This window comes from Tamandua tetradactyla, chromosome 1 (genome assembly GCF_023851605.1).
Source record: "Tamandua tetradactyla isolate mTamTet1 chromosome 1, mTamTet1.pri, whole genome shotgun sequence".
Taxonomy (NCBI): Eukaryota; Metazoa; Chordata; class Mammalia; order Pilosa; family Myrmecophagidae; genus Tamandua; species Tamandua tetradactyla.
The window spans coordinates 68,961,642-68,973,997 of record NC_135327.1 but is presented as its reverse complement, the minus strand read 5'-3'; positions in this window follow the sequence as shown (position 1 = coordinate 68,973,997).

Genomic DNA, 12,356 nt, shown 5'->3' with positions numbered 1-12,356 from the left:
CTGGGGAATTCGCCACCGGACCAGAAAGCCGCCCGCGGGGGAGGGCCACCGTGGCTTGGGTAGCCCTCTGATCCAAGACTCGTAGCCGGACCAGGAAGCCGCCCGTAAAAGAGGGGCGCTGGCCGCCGTGGCTTGGGAAACTTGCCTCTCCGAGACTCTCAGCTGGCCCGGGAAGGAGGGAGGGAGGAGCTCCGACCGCCACAGCTGCCACTGCTCGGGGGGTCGCGCGCTGCTCGGGGATCTCACCGCAGCTGAGTCTCGCAGTCAGACTAGCCAGTCCAGACTGGGGTACGCTGTGTGTCCATTCCCTGCCATGGCCCCGGGAGCTGTTCTGCACTGTTTCTGTTCACCTAGTAGTTGCTCTGGAGGAGGAACTAAGACGCATGTACCTTACTAAGCCACCATCTTGGCCCCCCATCAGGACGTGCAATTTTAATCTGAGAAAAAGCCATAGCAGGTCAAACTGACCTGACCAAAGGAGAAGTTTGATTTGAGCCTAACAATGGAGATGACAGTGTTGACAGAGTCCTCCAAAAACATTTTCATTTGGCCTGGCAAGAGTCCACAGTCCTGGATGCTCCCGTCTGTCAAATTTCATGAAATTTTCATGAGAGATAAGTGGTTAGCCGACATTCAAAGAAGAAATGATCCAAATTTAAAATATATTCTTTTATTCCGAAAATCTCCCTTTAAAATGTCTGAACCAATGTCAGATTTGGATGCATTTCTGAGACATCGTAACTTGTTCTCTACCCTTTAGGAGCTAGAATTGTTTAAACATGTCACCTTCAAGGGCTCAGCTGATAATTTCCACAGAATTTTGTGTTAGAGCTACTAAATGCAAATGTGTAACTCTAACTATTTCGCACTGAATAGCTAACATAGTAAATTTTGTGTGTTTATCTCTACTCCACAAGAGTTCTCAGATGAATAAAAATAAAGCATTATTGACTTAAAAGGTAAAATTAGGTGAAATTGCCTATGTTGAAATGCTTCCTGAAATAAGAAGTTATTTAGATATACCTTGAAATATCCAGTTTTTAGTTGTGAAAGATAAATACATGGGAGATAAAGGAGTGAAATGGTGAGGAGCATGTCCGTTTTAAACAATGGTAATATTTTTCTCAGCTGTTAAATTCTATATCCATGCCAAGACCTAACTATACAGTAACCAAAGCCTCCAATATCTTTATTTCTTAAGGCATTGTGGAACATAAACAGTGCCTGATGTAAGTCAGCATTTTTTCCAGAGTGCCAGAAATGACTCTTGGATTACAGAAGGAGTCTACCGGAGATATGTTTCTTCTAGTTGAAAGGTTTCAGAGAGGCTTATTGCAAAGGCCCCTGTTTGTCCCAGACTCATGAAAACCATACCCCCAGAGATTTCTGCCCCTTATGCTCCAGCATGGTCTTCCTTTCCTATCAGGGACAGAGAAAATGGGCAACAGAAACTGTTATTTTGAGAGCGATTCTTGCTATAACTCATTTTTTTTCCCTCTTGGCTTGTTTTTTTTTATTTCTCCCATTTATGTTCTGAATGCATAGCTTTTGAGGAAATTTCAGCTTTTGTTCATTGTTGCCTTAATTTCCATTTATAGCATGTTTCCTCTTTTTAACATAGTATATCCTAAAATTGGTCATTGGAATCCATATTTACTTGTGGAATTCTGATATTATAGCCTTAAATTGACCTCTATTATTACTGGCTTTCTGTTATTTCAAAGTTGAACACACTTGGTATAGAAAAATTATGATTTTCCCAGGTCACCACTTGTAGTAAATGAGAGAGGCTGTTCACATCTTCAAATTTTCTGTTTTCAATCTCATTCAGTTCTATATTGAATTTGATGGTCTAGAAATGAGGTGTCAACCATATTCTGTGCCAGTTTTCCCAATGGCCAATGTGGTAGTTTGCTTAATATAAGACCTGATATGCTAATTACTGAATTCCTTTTCTTGGGCAAGTGACGGTTTCCCTTTATGGCAGCTGGTGAAGCTGGCCAAGTGCTGGGTCACCAGTGTAGAAAAGGGGGAGAAACCAGGAACCTTACTAAATGCTGGTGCATTAGAAATCCACCCATTGCTTTCTCAGCCCTTGTGAGGCCATGATTGCCCCATGATTGGTGACTCTTGAGTTAAAGGAGCAACCATATGGCTCATGGACTTGGCTACCAAGAAAAGAGTTCATGATAGAGCCTGGACAAGGGAGCGAGAGGTGAGAACATTCAAATTAAGAAGTGGTTAGTGCTTAGGATCTAGGCAAAGTATGTCTGTACCAGTAGATGTTTATGAAAAATTCTGAAACCTCAGAAGGGTAAATAATTTTTGGCTTATTTGGTCAAAATCCCAGTTGACTGCAATGCTTTGAAATAGACTGTCAGAATTAATTATCCAAATATGTCTGAGTATATTTTAGACTTTATTTGGGGTGTGATGCCTTGCAGTGCCACAGGGTGACCAGACCAAATGATACTTCATGTTACAGATTTAGATAGTAGAAGATGGATGAAATAGTATATAGAACTATTCTCAAGAAGGGTTAGTTGTCTTTGAAATGGATACATACTGATAGATGATGTGAAGACCACTGACTTAAATCCCATGTATTAAATACTGGGAGCTGAGCGTGTGTATGAGTGTGTGTACACAGACATACCACACACACAACTACACACCACATACTTCACACATACTCATGGACACACATAACATACCATACATGTACACACATATCACATGCACATACACCCATACCACACACACATGCACACATCACACTCCACAATACCACATACCATACACACACAAATCACACACCACACACCACGTACATGTAAACCCTCCATACTGCACACACATAAACACAATACATACACCACACACACTCATAAGCACACACACACACACACACACACACACACACACACACATACACCCACAATCACTCTCACTCTCAAAAGTCAGGCCCAGAACAGGCTTTCCATTGCCACCATTATTACTTTTTCAAATACATATTCTTTCTGTATTCGGTCAATGCAATACTTTTAGAAGTGATAATTTTTAGCAGATGCTTCCATTTTAAACTATCTGTCTTTCCAAGGAGATTTCTGTCATGGATATGCAATAAAACATATGTGGAATTATTGAAATACTGATCCAAAAGAAAGCAAGAACACTGAATATTTGCAGTGAACTAAAGTTATGTGTATATTGTGGAAGTTGCTCAGTTATGAGTAAGCAGATAGCCCTCAGTGCAGAAACTATGCAGGAAACAGTTATAAGAGCCTTGTTCTTGGAAATGCTGAGCCAGGATTCTGGAACCATTTACTAGTTGAGTGACTGGGAGGAAGTCACCAAACTTTGACAAATCTCAAATGCATCTCAAATGAATATAGGTTTCATAGTACCTGTAGAATCAGTTCTAGAAATATTGTGGGAGTCAAATGATATAATGTATGTTCAAGGACCTTTTCAATAGTAAAGTGTTACTGTACAATGAGGAAGGAGAAAATATTAAACAGGAATTATTATTCAAGAGCAAATCACAAAGTTTACCATCCCAAAATGTATAAAGTCTCTTACTATTTAATTTATCATCAAATATTTGATGAATTTATATCTCTAAAAATTTTTTTTAATTAATAAAAAATTAAAAAAAATAAAAAAATTTTAATATAACAAATTGTCATTTCTCTTCTGAATAATTCCTTAAGCGCCATAGCTGTAAAGCCTATGATGCCACAAAATTCCCTATACAGTGTCCTCTCACATTTTCTGACCGGCTGTCTTTACTTTACCATTTTATTCCACACCAGCTCTGGGAACTGATGATGCATTAATTAAAATGTTCTTTCCAGAATGGCCTGCTCTCAACTTTTGACTGACAGAAGGCCAGTTGAGTGGATTCCTCTGTAGGTGAACTGAGGCCATACTTTTATCTATCTAGAGAGAACATGCTGTTTAAATAACACAGAGCTCAAACAAAAGTGCACTAACCTGGGAAAGAGTCTCCACTAGCAAGGAGTGAGTCATGAAGCTGATGCAGCAGTTCTGCTCATCCTAGAGAGGCTGATGGGTGGAGACAAGAGTTGGCTCCTAGAAGCATGCACTCATTTCATTCTCACAACGATAGTGTATGGTTGGTACTCCTATGATTGGTGTGCAGGTAGGAGGAAACAATCCAAGCTTTGAGCATGTGTATGAGTGCCCATGGCCAACCTTGCTCTCCATCACAGGGCTAATAAGCAGGTGCTGGCCATGGTCCCAAGTCCTGCTCTAAACCCGTTCACTGTTCTGCATTGACACTCATGGGCCATGAGGAAGTTCATGAATGTGTTTCTAGCCAAGTGCAAAAATTCAGGGGGATCAGGATTCAGGGGGATCCATCTTTTCAAATGGGCAGGCTCACTGTGACCTGCAATGATGTTATAGTCAGATTTTGTTGCCTATAGGGGCAGTTAAGAGCATCAGCAATTTGGTTGACAAGGCAAACTTGGAGGTGGTGGGCCAGAGAGATTCTAGGTACAATTCTGATGTACAATTCTAAGTACAATGGATGTAGTGTTGGGTCAACACTTTGGGATCAAAGTGGGAAGGAAGAACCTTCACATGTTTCTTAATCTCCTGCTTCTGTATAAAGATTAGTAGCAATACCCTTATAGTGGAAAGAGACTGGTGTCTCACCTTTGGGGCATCAAGGAGAAAGGGAGTAGTTGAGGCTGCATTTCTATGAGGATTGGAAGAAGATCTCAACACAGAGGGGCAGAGTTGGGAGGATCTGCCTGGTGACACTCAGAGAAAGATTGAAGAGGGAAGAGGCAGGAAAGATAATAAGGTCTAGGGGAACTGTCATAATATGGGGCAGGAAGAGGAGAAATCTAACAAAGGGATGTGGGTTAATGTGGTTGGAGCTGTAGGGGATCCCCAGATCAGTTGCATGTTAAGGAGGTGAAGAAGCCCTTTTCAGGAACAGACAAAGTCAGTCACACTAAGGAAGATTGTGGCCAAGGAGAACAAAATTGTGCAAGAACCTTATGACTGCCCAGCAAAAGACTCAGAGGAAGCAACGGTGAAGGTGATGGCTGTCAGAGGATATCTTCACTCTTTTGAAAAATTAATTGTTCTTTGATTTCAGGTTAGGTAGAACTTCACTGCCACATGAGGACTAACACTTACCCTGGGGTTGTCTTGGGGTATATTCCTCTGTGGTGTCTTCTGTGGAACAATATACCTTCCAGAGTAAGCCTTAACTTTGTTATTGTCCCCATCTGGGGCACCTGACACATAGTGGATCTTCAACCAGTGATGATCCTACTTCAGGAGGGAGGCAGCAAGGAATTAGACACCTTTGTTATAGGTCTATTTTATGTAGCACTATGTAGTGCTGGATGGGGTAGCACTATTGCGAAATATTTTTTTTGATAAGTATGAAATGATGCTCATACACAGAGAAAATAGAGAGATAGGCACTGGAAACAGGAAGTAGGTATACATGCAAAGGAAAGGAGAAATTTGAAAAGATCATGTCTAGAATCAGGTAGGCATTCATTATTGAGAAAGCTACCTGTTTAGCTCATGAGAAAAATATAATAAATCTTAATTATAGCACTTTTAAATCGCAAAACCTAGAACTCAGTGAGTTGCTGGGAGGGTCTCATCCAACACAATGAAGGAAGATCTTTTGGAATAATCCACACAACTTTCAAAGATAATGTACCACCACCACCCCTTCACTCCAGGAGTGCAGACAATAAAAGTATATCTGGAACATGATGGCCAGTGCATTTTAGTCAGTTGAGCTCATGGAAAACAAATGAGTATTTCTATCATGAATATTCCGTTTCTGACATTTGAAAGTATTTAAAATATCTTAGATGCTGCTCGGAATGTGAACTGCATGCTCTTTGGGGTGGGTGGTAGTGACGGTGATTGGCAAGTGTGCCTCTTGGATAAATAAGTAGGATGCATACCCCACATTCAACAGGAAAAGCCTCTGCTGTGTAATCAAATGGCAAACTCACCCCAAGCACTTAAGATACTCCCAATGATGTACATACGTGATTTCATCCAATTTTCACATCAATCACTCATATAATATAAATGATATTATTCTCATTTTTGCAAATGAAGAGTAGAAAGCAGAGAGCATTTTAGTCATCCACCTGGTAAAACAACGAAGAAAGAACCAAAGTGCTGAGATGCTGGGCAATTTTTAAATTTCATTCCTTCACCCAACAAACATTTCTCAGCATATGGTTAAAGTAACAGACTGAAAGTTACCTCATGGGGGAAAACAGCGATTGCAAAAAAGATACAAGAATAACTGTAATTTTTCCTGGTTAGTTAGACCCTTGGCTTGATTTTTATCTTGTAGCTTGTATTTATTTAAGAATAAATCTTGCCAAAGAGGCCAAAAAATAGGCAATCATCTCTATGTATTGCTAAAAAGGGGAAAAAAGTATTAGTTTGTTTTCTTGATTTGGAAATTATTTATCTTAACGATTCTCATCCTGTTATGCATTTGCGGAAAAGAAAAAATTTGCATCTTGTTGCCACTAGATGTCAACCTCGGAACGCCTGTGTCAGAGAGCCAGGGGCTTGAGACCAAGGTCTCTGTTGTCTCCTGCCCCAGCTCTAAGTGGTTCCTTGTGCTTGGTTAAAGGCTACATCCAACAAGGGACCTTGGGAATGCCACCGTGGAAGGCTTCAGTTGTGCCAATTAGCCCATGCTTCCTGATCCTAAAATAAATCAAAGAACATTTAAAACTCTAGTTCCTTTTATTTTTTTATATCACAGTAGTCCAGGTCTAACCATGTCCTTGAAAAATTAGTAATGGTGCCTGCTGCTAAAAGGATTGAAGTCACAGATGGCCTGCACAAAGAGATTCTTTCCTTATTTCTTTACTTAACATGTACTCTGTTTTTAGGGGTGATAGTAAAAATATTGTACAACTGGCATGATGTGAGCAGGGGCAATCAGAGAAGATGGTGGTAAATACTGCAACTGTTGATGGAGAAAAACAATCACCCGTGATCTGTGTGGAGTAGACAGCTTTGCTCACTCTTCCCCCACCCTCAGGCTTCATGTTTCCTTGCTTGTCCCTTTCCACATTTTGCCTTGTCTGCTCATCCCTAGACATATCTAGCCTGAGCTTCACTGCTATCCTAAAGCTCTTAACCATTTCTCTGAGTCAGGGATGCATTTGGCTCTGCTGGAGGATACTCCCCTCTAGCCTGGGGAGAGGTTCTGGGGCCCCAGAGCACCCACTTGGGCTCCTGTGGTTGATGCTCAGGGCTTTGGGGTATGTAGACAAGTAGACCTGATGAGTGCCTTCCCTGCTTTAGAACCTGCAGAGGCTCTTGCCTCTGGCTTAAGGACACAGGAAAGTGGGGCTTTCAGGATTCATGTCTGGTGGTACCCAGGTCTGTATGGTTTATTTTTCAATCCATTAATTCATCCAATACCTACTTACTTAGTAATAATGGTTCCAGAGACTGAGCTACAAACTGGTGATGTAGATGTAAATAAGGTATGATTTATACCCTCCAGAAGTGAACAGTCTAATTATAGGGAAAGGCAGAGAGTTGCAGACATAAATACGTCATGAATGTTGGAAGAACGCATCCATAGCTTGAGGTGGGAGTACAGAGGAAAGAAAGGCTGTTTACTTGGAGAATGTGTGAAAGGTCAAGACTTGGTTAGGGAAGGAAGGAAGTCTAGGTATTCACCTTCTAGAGAGGAGGTCTGCCCATGTCTCTCTCTCACTTTCTTCTTCAGTGTCTTCTTGGTCTCAAGGGTTCTACTTCCTTCCACAATGGTTGAGTTCAGGAAGGATGGGGCACTTTCTGCATGAGAGCATACCCAAAAATCTCACTGAATGGTTAATGTCTAACTGTTTAGGAGTTTCCCCTTGAGAAGAGGAGTGGTTTTTAACTTCCTCATTCTTTGGCCTGAGGCTGGTAGCCTCACTTGGCTACTCTCTGGAAATTGTGATACATTCACATTTCAGAATGTCCTTGGCAGGCAGACCTGGCTTCCCATATGGATATGGTCTAGGACCTCGTTGTGGATTTGAAATGGTCATATAGTCCTTTGGTTTCTTTAGTTCTAAGCTTCAGAACTTTTAAACTAGATAAATGAGTTCTGGACATAGGCCATCTGAGTTCATTAGGTTCCAGCTAGTGCTGTGAAGGCAAGGTCTAATAATAAAGTATGTCCCTTTGCTTGGCTTTTTCCTCTAAGGATATCTTTCTCCTAAGAGTGTTGCAGGTTATTTGGCAAATAGGTCTTTCTTCCTTTATATAGCATGCCATTTCAAAGGATATTCATAGTTGGTGTGATCTGAATTCAAATCTTCTTAATTGTTTGATGGCCAGAAAATTAAATAGATATGTGTTAATTTGGGTGCTTTCTTTGGCAGTTGGTCATTATGAAACTGTTCAAGGGTCTCCAGGTTCTTTCATCTTCTGTTATAAATATATCCCAATTATTTTTAACAGTGATGAGATGAAAATTTCAATACCCTAATGGGAAGAGTCCATTCCAGCATCTGGTCTTATTTAACTTTTTTGTCCTCCCAGACTCTATCCTTTGCAAATGCAGTATGAGACAGCATCCAGTGATTGTGCTTACCATCTCCATCTTTTGGCCTGTGGGATTCTCCAAATAGCAGAAAAGCTCTGATGCCAGAATAGGCATCACTCTTGAGGTCTTGGGGAAGATCCAAAGGGTTTCACCAAAGGCTGATTAATGCAGTCCCAGAGCGATTATTGGGGGCTCTTCCAACAAAGCATTTCATTACTTTCTCAAGAGCAGAATTGTGGGCCCCTGCAGGAATCCAACCACACAAATTTATTTTGCATTATTTGAAATACAAAAAGATGAATTTCCCCTAATCTATCTATACAGACATACATATCAAAAAGAACAAACATGTAACATTCTAATTAATGAAACTGTAAACAGATATTCTACTGTTAACCTTTTTCATTCAATGAAAGATGATAGACTATTTTGCAGGAAAATGTAACACAATCTTTGTGCGCCTCATTTAAAATCTAATCCATTAATTAAATCCTTTCTCTTGAGATGGAAAAGTCTTTATATGGTTAGACCCCAGGTCTCAACCTCTGCTATACATAGGTTTTTGTTTTTAAATAACAAACCTAGTAATAATAACAGTAATTTTGTGCCACATATAAACACAATTTGTATGAACGAGTAAAAGAATTATTGCAAATAACCTGAGAGGTGTCTTATTAGGAAGACAGGAATCACAAGGAGGTGTGGAAGTTGGTGTGAAGCAGGACCTGAATGAATGACGATGACCATTGAGAAGTGGCAGGGATTTTGGATCATGGTTTTGTAGATTAGTCCCACCCAAGATTACTATGAAAGTAATCTTGGAAAATTTACTGAGCATCAGTTTGTTATCTGCACAAAGCAAGTAATTGTAACAAAAATATCAATTAAAACAATCACTGTGTTTGAGCGCTATTTTTAAGGACTGAGCTGAGAACTTTATTTTCATTAACTCATTATTGTAAACACAGGAGGTCTATGAGTCAGTAGGTGGAGGAGATGGGGTTTGAAACCAAGACTGCCTCTATCTCATACAGTACTTTGAGTGTGCTTCTTATTCATGAAAGTTGCTATGGGTTATTTGCAAAATTATGCAGCACTGTAGGTAAACAAGCACTCCTCAAGGAGAATGGCAATCAACTGAGAAAAAGTGTTTAATGGTGGTCATGAAATTGAACAAGAGACCATGTTATTTTAGATTGCAGAGAATAGATTGTAGGTCAAACAACTAGAAAAGCTTTCACTGATAATATATTTAAGATCCCACCCTGATCAAGATGACAGAGTGAAATGCTTCAGAACTCTGTCTAACTACAGCAACTTTGAATAAGCAGTAAGAACTGGTAAAAGCATCTTTCTCAAAGCTCCACTAAATAGTTAAAGGACTGCAGTAACAGGGCAAGCACCGTATCAAGAAATGGGCTATTAATAGTGGTAGGATCTCCTTATCCCCTGGTTGGCCCTTTCCCCAATCCTCACCAGCTCAGTATGGAGCCACCGCATCCTCCAGTGTGAGTCCCTGGTCTCTGTTTTTATCCTGGGCATACACGTCTGGCTTGATCTGTCAGTGGTGGCCTGAGGGACTCACTGTTCCAGGACTTGCCCTGCATGCAGAAGGCAGCTCACAGATCTCTCCTACAGAACCCTGCAGGAGAGTAAAGTGTCTGCCTTGGACAAGGCATTACTGTCTGAAAGGCATACAGTGCCGTGTCCACAACCATGGGAAAATTATTTGCTCCTCGCCTACAGAATGGTGAAAACAGAAATTTCTAAGGATACACATGCATGTCTCAGACAAGACACAAGTGCAAAAGGATCAGGGAGGCCCCTATATTTTGGCTTGGAGCTATTCTCTAAACTGACTGTATGGATAAGCCCTGAAGGAGGAAACTGGCACAGGTCAATCTTCAAAGACTGGGAAAGGTGTTTTCTTTCTTTCTTTTTTCCTTTTCCTATTTTTGTTAGCTCCTGGCAGTATACAGCTGTCATAATACCAGATGTATACAAGCATAAGGATCAGATGCCTCAGAATCTAAATTCCAGCAATAATACACTAAAAATAAAAATATCCAGGTTTCAACAAAACATTACAAACCATACAAAGAAACAGGAAGTGATGGCCTAGGCAAAAGAGAAGATTAAAGCATTAGAAACTGTTGATAAGGAAGATCAGACCTGGGACATACTAGACAAAGAACTTTTTAAAAATTGTCCTAAATATGGCTAGAGGACTAAAGGAAACATAGAGAACTAAAGAAATCAGGAAAGCAACAGATGAACAGAAAGAGAATATTAATAGATGATGTAAAGGAACTGAACAGAGCTAAAGACTGCAGTAACAAAAATGTAAAAATCCCCTAGAGGGGGAAACAAAAAGCAGATTGGAGTTGACAGAAATAAAAATCAGAGAATTTGAAGATAAGACAACTGAAATCATCCAGTCTGAGGAGCAGTAAAAAGTAAGAATGAAGAGCCTGAGGAGTTTGAGGGGCACCATCAAGTGTACCAATATATGCACTGTGGGGACCCCAGAAAGATAAGAAAGAGAGAAAGTATCAGAGAGAATATTCAGAGAAATAATGGCTGAAAACGTCCCAAATCTAGTAAAAGACATGAATATGTGCATTCAAGATGATCAATGAGCTCCAAACAGGACAACCCAAATAGACTCACATTATGGCATATTTTACTGAAATATGAAGAGAGAATTTTGAAAGCCTCATGAGTGAAGCAATGTGTCACATACAAAGGAGCCTCAATAAAATTAAGTGCTGATTTCTCACTGGAAACCATGGAGGCAAGAAGGCAATGAGATGACATATTTAAAGTGGTGAAAGCAAAAAATTACCAGCCAAAAATTCTATATCCTGCAAAGCTGTCTGTCAAAAATGTTGAAGAAATTAAGACCTTACCAGTTAAACAAAAGCTGATGAAATTTGTTCACACTAGATCAGCTTGCAAGAGATGCTAAAGAGAGTTCTACAGATTGAAAGGAAACTGCGATAAACAATAGATTGGAGCCACACGAAGAAATAAAGATCTTCAGTTAGGGTAATGACATGGGTACATATAAATGCCAGTACCATTGTATGTTTGCTTTGTAGCTCCACTTTTTACTTCTTATAGAATCTAAAAAGCAAATGCATAAAAAGTACTGAGAACTCAGTGATTTTCGACTCATAATATATAAACATATAATATGTGACAAGAACAAATTGATAGAGGGTAATAAGAACATAATTTGTGTATACTATTGAAGTTAAATTGGTATCAAAGCAAATGTGATTACTGTAGATTTAGAATGTTAAGTTTAAGACCATGGTAACTACAAAGGAGATACCAGAGAATATGCAAGTACATAGAGATAGAAATTAGAGTACAGGCAGTCAGGGGTGGATAGGGAAAATGGGGTGTGAATGTATAGCATGTGGGGGATTTCTGTTTGGGGAGATGGAAAAGTTATAGTAATGGAAAGTGGTGAGGGTACTGCAATATTGGTGATGTGATTAATCCCATTGGATTGGATGCTTGGGAGTGATTGAGATGGGAAAATTTTTATCGTAAATATACCTCATAATTAAAACAAAAAGAAAGAGCAATGAAAGAGACAATGACAACTAAATGCAATACATAATCTTTGATGGGATCTGGCAAGGGAGGAGAACAGTCCAAAGGGACATTACTGGCACATATGAAAAAATCTGGAATATAAACTATTAGCTTTATATCAATGTTAAATTTCCTGAACTTGATAACTGCACTTAAGGTGGTCACA